Genomic DNA, 8,863 nt, shown 5'->3' on the forward strand with positions numbered 1-8,863 from the left:
ACTGGAGGTTGATAGTGGAAAACTGATAGCTTGGTATTTCTGTAAAATTGAGTCACATAGCCTCTGTACTTAAGAGAGGAATGCTGTCAATTTGTACTCTCCAATACGGTAGCCACAGGACACCTGTGGTTATTTATATTTAATATAATTATAGTAAAACATCTAATTTCTCAGTCACACGAGCCACATTTCAAGTGCTCTGTAGCCTCAAGTAGCTAGTGGCTACTGTAGTAGAGCTAGTGGCTAGCACAGATACTGATCATCTCCATCATGGCAGAAAGTTCTCTTAGCACTGTTTATGGGCTTGGAATAACTTTGTAGTATTGACACCTGAGTATAGACTGAACCAGACAGATACAGGTTTAGTGCTGGTTATTTGTAGTTGAGAAAGTTACTTTATGGCCCCTAATTTCCTCATTTGCAGAACGAGAATAATAAATAATTACGTTGCAGGGTTGTAAAGAAGATTAAATGCAATGTCATATGTAAAGCAGTTGTTGGTTTTCAGTAGTGCCTCAAGGGAGAGTCATTCCTTCCTTAAGTTATTCATGATATGTGACATCCAATTTGATAGCTTAAAGCCAGTTTGTAAGCTGGCCTCCTACAAGTTGTCTCCCTTGGTGTTGCATGATAATGTAGGATTTAACATGCACATTAATAATTGTTTACTCCTTTGAAGGGCCGAATGGCAAAAGACAAAAACAAAGAAAACTTTTAATGAATAGATGCTTTCTAAGAGAGTCTGTAAAGTAGGTCACATCTATCAGGAACCGTTTTCATAATGCAAAGACTACATTTCCCAAGCCACATTTCAAGGAAAATCAGGCCCATAATGGCTTCCATCAAATTACTTTGGGGAACTTTGCATTTCCTAATCCTCTTGGAGAGTCACATAATGCACATTTTATTTTTATTTTATTTTTTTCGGCGAGGCAACCCTTGGTTGATCTCACAGATTGCAATGACCTTGTCAGCTTACAATCCCTTATTTTTTTATTTTTTATGCCTACAGCACCTGGTCTTCCTAAGTGGTCTCCCATCCAAGTACTAACCAGGCCCAACCCTGCTTAGCTTCTGAAATCAGACGGGGTCGGGCTTGCTCATGATAGCATGGCTGTAGACGCAGGCTGTAGACACAGAATGCACATTTTAAATTAAAGGCTCTGAGAAGTCTTGCTGGAAATAAAGATATTCATCATTTTTTAACTCAAATGTTTTGAACTTTTGTGGGCATGGAACTCCTTCCTGGTCTTATTGAACGCCTATTAACATCGTGTTCACAGAAGCCCTTTTAGAACATACTGCTCTGAGAGCCTCTACAATCGCTATTTTCAGAGGCATCTGTAGGGAAAGCTCACTGAGAAGCATTTCCTTCTGCGCTAACCCCTAATTCTAACATAACAAAAGGGATGTGGTGCATAGAGCTCAGCCTCTTTTGTAGTTCCTTAAAGAAAAGGTAAGTCTGAAGTGAGTTCAGGACCTGAGAGTAACCTATTTTGTCAAGGTTTAAGGTTCAGTAAACAGTGATTGAGATCTCTTGTATTTCAGACAATCACAATGACTGTTTTTGTACTTCAAGACTAGAGGCTAATGTAACTGTATATTTCCATTGGAAGGCCAGCGTTTTGAAGCTCTCTGCCTTCAGTGATTTGTCTTTGCAAGACAATGCCCATTGGGTCTGACGGTGGTCTAATAGAAAAAGGGAAATGTAATTCAACCTGTGTTAGTGAAATGATTGCTTTGAATAAAGCTCCACCTATGTTGGCTCTAATAAAATGGTAAGATCTAAGATAATAGTTTTACCTTTGTTCTCTAACTGCACCACATATGATAAAGGCTGGCAGATAAACCCACTCAGGTAAGCAAATCACAAGGTGGAGGAACACTGAGAAGTACTAGTCAAAACTGATGGCCAAAGCAGGAAAGAATAATGAGCAAATTCTTGAATCAAGTTTCTGGATTAGAGATACACATATATATCTATGTGTATGTCATCTCTGTCTATCATCCAGTCATTTATCTTAGGGGTCAGCAAACTTTTTCTGAAAAGAACGAGATAAATATTTTTGGCCTGGGAGGCCATATGGTCTCTCTTGTAACCACTCAATTCTGCTGCTGTGCTAAGAAGTAGCCACAGTCAATACACAAATGACTGTTCCAGTAAAACTTACAAAAACAAGCAACAAGTCAGATTTGGCCCAAAGGTGGGAGTTTGCTGTTCCCTGGTCTCTGTATTTGATAATCAATATAAGTACCAGTTGTGAGCGGTTCCTGAAGTGCTTGCCTGAATCAGATCCTTGTTCTGAAGTCAAACTGGGAAAAACAAATATCCTTTTAATGAATCACTGGCATTAATGACTTTGCTATAGATGGATCATTATTGCAAATATTTAATGATCAAGAATTTTTTTAAATGCTCATTTAGCTGTCACAACAACCCTATGAGTTAGGTACTATTATCATCATCTGCATTTTGCATATGAAATTAAGACTGAGGAGTTAGCCTTCTCTCGGTCACACAGGGAAGGAGTGGCGGGTCCTGAATGGGCAGCACAGGCAATCTGGCAGCAGGCCCCGCCCTCTGCCTCTAGCACTGTAGTCTTTTAAGGGAATTTCAGTAAAAACAAGTCTCCTTGGTTTAATGGATAGCATAGCACTCCCTAACATGGGGCTTTGTGACTTTACAGACAATCTACAGTCTTCATCTCCATCTCCCCAGCTCCACACACAACTTTGCTTGAACCACATTGATCTTCTGGCTGTTTCCTGAACATGCCAGGTCCTCTCACAAATCAGGGTCTGGAAATGCTGTTCCATATAATAGGATTACATTCTCCCTACCTTCTTTACCTTCTTTGTCACTTTTACTCACTCATCTTTCAAGACCCACCCAAATTATCTCCTCTCTTTTCTCAAGCTTCTCTTTGGGCAGAGTGATTTCCTCTTTTCTTTTTGTTCCAACTGCATGTGCTGACATTAAATATATGGGTTTGATTTTTTTTCTCGAGAAGAGTGTGTGAGTTCCTGGTGACAAGGAGCATTGTCTCACTCAGCACCTACCACTTCACCTAGCAGTTGTTCAACAAATATATTTTGAATGAAGAAATAAATGAGTGAGTGAATTTACAATAAGCTCAGTAAGTAGCCATACCTCAAAACAGGCATACCTCATTTTATTGTGCTTTGCTTTATTGTACTTCACAGAAGTTGTGTTTTTTACAAGTTGAAAGCAAGACCCTCCACCAGCAAATAGATCACAACTTGCTTTATTGCAGTACTTGCTTTATTGTAGTGGTCTGGGACTGAACCCACAATATCTCCGAGGTGTGGCTATACGTACTTTATGTTAAAGGACTAGGGAAGTTTGGGCTGACTCTTGTTTGGTAAAAGGGTCTTTAAATGTACCTAAAAGAGCCTGTTCTGATTTATTGAAAATCATTAAGGAAATAAGTAGATCCTGATATGAACTAAACTAACTAGGAGCAAATGAGTGATAAGTATTATGATTGGAGTTACTCTTGGCATTAACACTGCGTTTTACTTTAAAAACGTGACTTTCTACCAACATAAAGTTGCATTGTGTGAGTGTGTGAGTGTGAGTGTGAGAGTGTGTGTGTGTGTGTGTGTGTGTGTGTGTGTGATGTATTATTCTGCCTGTTAAAAGACTGTGTAGAATGCATGGATAGAGTTATGCCTCAGCCATCTATGAAGTTATTTTTATCTGACAGCATCAAGACACATTTCTGGGATCGTGAACTGTCTTAATAGTTTTTTTTGTTTGTTTCCCACAACCTATCTTTGTACATAGTAGATGTTCAGTAAATGTTTGTTTTAAAGTAAATAAATGAACCATGAAACACACAGGACTCATACTCTTAGAGCTTTAAGCTTCACTAATTACATGGAAGCATTGATATTTTTAGTACGCTTCCCACATGCCAAGCAGGGAGCTAGATCTTGAAGATACAGCTGCTATCAACATGACTTGACAGCTCTTCTTGATCATCTTATGTGTGATAGATTCTATAATAAATACTTGTGAGTTACTATACTTGTTAGTGCTACATCTTTTTGGCAAAATATGTTATGAAGTAACAGATACCTCTGTTTCAGCTTCTTCTTTGTTCAGACCTCTTTTGCCTCTTAATGAGTGTTTCTTAGAGTATCTTTAGTGCCAAGCTATGAAATACTTGTGAATGAATGAACATTCTTGGAACCAAAAACGCAGACTCTGGAATGAGCTTTGGTTGTAGTCAGGGACTTGGGTTCAAATCCCGGCTCTGTCACTGACTGGCTCTGGTAAAGATCCTGGAGGAAAAACACGGTCACCAAGAACTTTGTGGAAGGTCTTAAACTATTTTCAAGAAAGGATCTATAGATCTTAGAGGATAGAAGGATGCTGTTGATATGTTTGTGTGAACCATGGCGTATGTAGATGTCGAAGGAAAAATAGCTAAAGTTAGAGGAGGTTAGGAATTTGGATATCCTGAAAGCAGATTTCCTCTATGACATCAGCTGGGACCATAGTAAGCAGGGTTAAAGTTTGTGAACAGGAAGTTGGGAGAAGAGGGAAAACAGCAAAAAATAAAATAAAAATTATGAAGATCACAGTAGGTTGAAAAAAATGAAAAGAAGCCAAAGCTGGCGTTTCTTTCTCTTTCTCCTCTATTTCTCCTTGTCTCATTCTTGGGGGACGCTGACGTCATCTCTGCAAGTCTTTTACAAAGGAAACTTTGAAAGGAGGACACACTTTCTACAGGATAAGACTTAGAGTCCAGAAAAAGGTTTCATGCTAGGCCTCTGATTATTCATGCCACTGGGATAAGTTCAGGGCACAGGCTTGCAGTCTTTCAGTGTTCGTGAATTAAAGAGCTCCAGTTGATCATCCTATCAGGAGAATAATCATGGTTATTTTGGTGTCTGACTAGAACTGCTAGAATTGGAATGAGTACCTTTTGCACATAATTTTGTAGACGTTATCTAATTTATACTTTAGGGCATTCCTATGAGAGCAGGTGTTATTATCTCCATTACGGGCAGAAATTGAGGTCCAAGTTAAATGATTTGCCTAAGGCCATGCAGCTAATGAGTAACATAGATGGAACTTGAATCCCATCAGGTCTTCTGATTCACACTCCATATTTTTTTTCACCATAATGGACTTTTGGAAGAACGTTATGGTCTACTTAAGAGGGCCACACAGGGTCTAAACTTTCATTGTCTTTAATAAGATAGTGAGCATGTGAGATATCAAGGACTTGTTGAAGAACATTTAGCGTGTGTTAATAGTACCACTTAAAATAGCAGACCACAGATGCAATATTGGTGTAGAAGTTAACAGCATTGGTTTTGAGGTTTACACTCTGGCCCTCCACTAAAAGCTGTTCAGCTTTGAGTAAATTAGGTAAAATGATTGTGTCTCCTCACCTTTTACTGAGGCATAAATTAGGTAATATAGATAAAGAACTCAGAAGTTTTCTGGAGTATGATATACTGGCTATTATTTTTATTGTTATTATCATGCTGGTTTATATTGGAGCATCTGGGTAGCCAAATGACTGTGTCAAAGGAAGTACAGTAAGCCTTCACTTAATATCATTGATAAGTTCTGTGACTTTAAGTGAAACAATGTAATGAAACCAATTTTACCATAGGCAATTGATATAAACGAGAATTAAGTTCCTATGGCATTTCATCAACGTTATAAGGAAATGATGACTGAAATGACCTTAATCGAGGACTTGCTGTATAGGGCTAGTTACCTACCATACATTTCATTTGGGGAATAATTTATTTATAATTGATATAGGGATAGCTGTTGGTCAAGAAATTATCTTAGTATGTGATGCAGTTGCTTACTCCCTTCCTTCTTGTCTCACTTTTTCTTTCCTTCCCTCTGTCTACCTTTCATTTGTTGAATCGAGGCTCTAGGGATAACAGGATCAAAGATGAAGGATAATCGGAGTTCACCGTATCTGTAATGAGGTGGGAAAGGAATTCCCAACACAAGAAAATCATATTAGGGGCATGGCAGCATGAACTGCCATTCCATAGTGTATTTTCTACAGTTGCACCCACATAGGTGCAAAGTGGTGAGCTTGGATGATGGTGAGTAGAGGAATTTGGGCTTGCAGTCGTAGGCAGGGACTAGATCATGAAGCGCCTTGCATTCAGTGCCGGAGAGTTTTGACTTTATGTTGAAAGTAATGAACTTCGGAGCCTTGTAATCTGGGAAATTAATTGATCAAATTTGATTTTGGGAATCAGTCTACGGTAGAGGGTGGGAAGGGAAGATGGAAATTGACAAGAAATAAGTCAGAGATATGGATTAGGGGAGTAGGAAAGAAATCAGTAGAACCAGAGCCAAGATAGTGACAAGAGGAACGGTGAATAGAGGATGTATATATTTGGGGGTGCATAAAAATGTGCTAGCTATGTCTCCTATTTAAAATAAGGTAGAAGATTGAGGAATGAATTGACAGTTACCCTTGTGGTGTAAAAGAGAGTATCTTTGAACATTTTTCTAAAAGAATGACATAGAAAGGAGGCAAGCACAGCTGGAACAGCTTCAAGGGCCTTGAATGAAAGAAGAAGCAATACAAAGCTAGTGACATGTTTCGAAATAATGTTGAGGCTTCGGAGTGGGTAAGAGAAGGAGAAGTTTGTGAGAAGGCGTAGAATTCGGTGCAGATGAGAGATTTAGGGTCATGGAGAAGGAGTGGTAATGAGGGGTAAACAAGAGGCATAAGAAGAAAATGGGAAGAGGAAATGAGCTGTGAGGATAGGAAGCTGAGCTCACTTCAGCAAGGGCTGTCTTTGTCTGAAGTGTACAGAGGAAGAAAGAAAGGGGAGGGGAGAGGAGCTTTCAGAGAAAGAGATAGAGGCAGGAACTAAAGCAGATAGAGATAACAGGCCAACTGTAGATGGGACATAAGCTGTAGAAGGTGGAGGGACACAGGAGGGAGCATTGAGCTTAGGATAAAGCTGGTAAGAATTCAAAGGCAGTCATTGAAAGATGAGGGGGTACAAAGGAGCCTTGAGGAGTTCAATGAGATCACATCAATGTGGAACCAAACAACCTACACAGGGACTGGGAAGCATAAATAGCATGAACTGACAAAGCCCTGTGGGGCTCCACGAGGGGAGAAACCAGTTATAATAGTGTGAAGAACAAGTCTGTCTGTCTAGGATGCTGAAAATGCTGGTGAACAGGGACTGCTGGGCTGGTCAGTCGGGGAAGAATCACACAAGGACAGGATTCTTGTTTACCAAACATCAGGTGGATGTGTGAGAGGACATCTTTGTTGAAAGGTGTAGGATCTCAAGCCTTGGTTACTCAGAAGGGGAAGTAATCAATCACATGCACGAATGCATATACCCCCCAGGAGAAACGGGTAAGGGAAAATGTATGCAAGGTTATGAGGCCCTAACTGCAGGAGGGAAAGGGCAGTGATTGAGAGGGAATTCTAGCAGCTCATTGATGTACCTGGAAATAGAGAAGAAGTAAACCTTCGAGCTGTGGTTTGGAACCGTTGTAGGACTGGAGGAAGAGGATAGGGGTGGATATAGCAGATCGTGGGCTTAGTTGCTGACACCTAATTTCAAATCTGTTTCTTGACTTTCTGGTTGAAATACATAGTGACGGGCATTTTGACCTTGGGTCCTTAGTTTCCTCATGGGTTTACAGTGTTACTGCGATGATTAGAAGAGAGATGATGATGATGTGTGTGTGCACGTTCATGTCTACACACATGTACACACCAACCATGTGATTTGGCAACAGTACCTTTTATCACTAAATGCAAAAGGTATGAAGTTCAAAAGTCAAAGATGGACCAGTGAAAATTTCCTTTGCACATTTTGGAGAAGATGTGATACTAGCGCTAATGCTAACAAAAATCTCTCCCTCCTTCTCCTCGCCACCATGATTGAGGCTCTGCCCTCTCTCAGCCCTGTGCGGCTCCTTTAGTCAGTCCTCATAGTGATGTACAGACGTGGGTGCTGTGAAACCCATTTTCCACATGAAGGGACTGAGGCTTGGAGGGTTTAGCGACATTTCGGGAGGTCTCTCACCTGGTAAGTGGAGGAGCCAGATTCAGACCTTTGACCAAATTCAAAGCTTTACTCTTAACCTCAAAGTGAGGAAAAGTAGAGAGCTTGATAATATCTTTAGAACCTAGGGTTTGACTGATCATGCTGACTCTACTGCCAAAACCCCTGTGACTTACTCCATTGTCTCCTCATCACACCAGGCTGGTGGGAAAGTTTGTATGGCCTCCTGGAACAATAGATCAGAAGGCAGCCCACAACCATGCTCCTGAAGGAAGAGAAAGCAGTCTTGTTCTACAGCTAAGTGCTATGTGGGCTTCAGGTTTAGAAGGTAAAAAGGGATAGAACTAGTGGACAGTTTTTGGTTTCCCCTCTTCATTGGAAAACTCTGACGTGAAGATCATGTTCTGTCATGAAAAAAAAAAAGAGAAATGCTTCTTTCAGAAAAGCAGATGATAAGGAACGAGGCTGTACTGTATGGAGAGGGGAAAGGGCTCTCTCAGGAGCAAGGACATGACTTAATGGAGTGACCCGAGGTGACTCCTTTGGTCTTTTAAGCCTCATTTTGTTCATCTGCAAAGTGAAGGAGTTGATCCATTTGGTCTCTACGTTTTTTTTTTTTTTTTCTTTTTTCTTCTAACAGGCTTTGTTGTAGAATATAAACTGTATAACAGATTCTAGTCAGTCTCTGGTTCTTTTGTCACCAGTTTTCTGGAACCATCTTTGAGTCCTTGTAGACACCATTAAAACTGATAAAAATTCTGTCCCATCCTTCTTATGGAGATAAACAGGACTCTTCTTTCAAAACGCCTAA

At 40.1% G+C, this 8,863-nt stretch overlaps 1 pseudogene; it reads right to left on the reverse strand.

Annotated features, from left to right (window-relative positions):
* Positions 1 to 1,003: 1,003 nt before the first annotated feature.
* Positions 1,004 to 1,122, reverse strand: LOC111730294 (annotated as a pseudogene).
* Between the last annotated feature and the right edge of the window lie 7,741 nt (positions 1,123 to 8,863).

The sequence above is a fragment of the Pteropus vampyrus genome, unplaced genomic scaffold (genome assembly GCF_000151845.1).
Source record: "Pteropus vampyrus isolate Shadow unplaced genomic scaffold, Pvam_2.0 Scaffold305, whole genome shotgun sequence".
Taxonomy (NCBI): domain Eukaryota; kingdom Metazoa; phylum Chordata; class Mammalia; order Chiroptera; family Pteropodidae; genus Pteropus; species Pteropus vampyrus.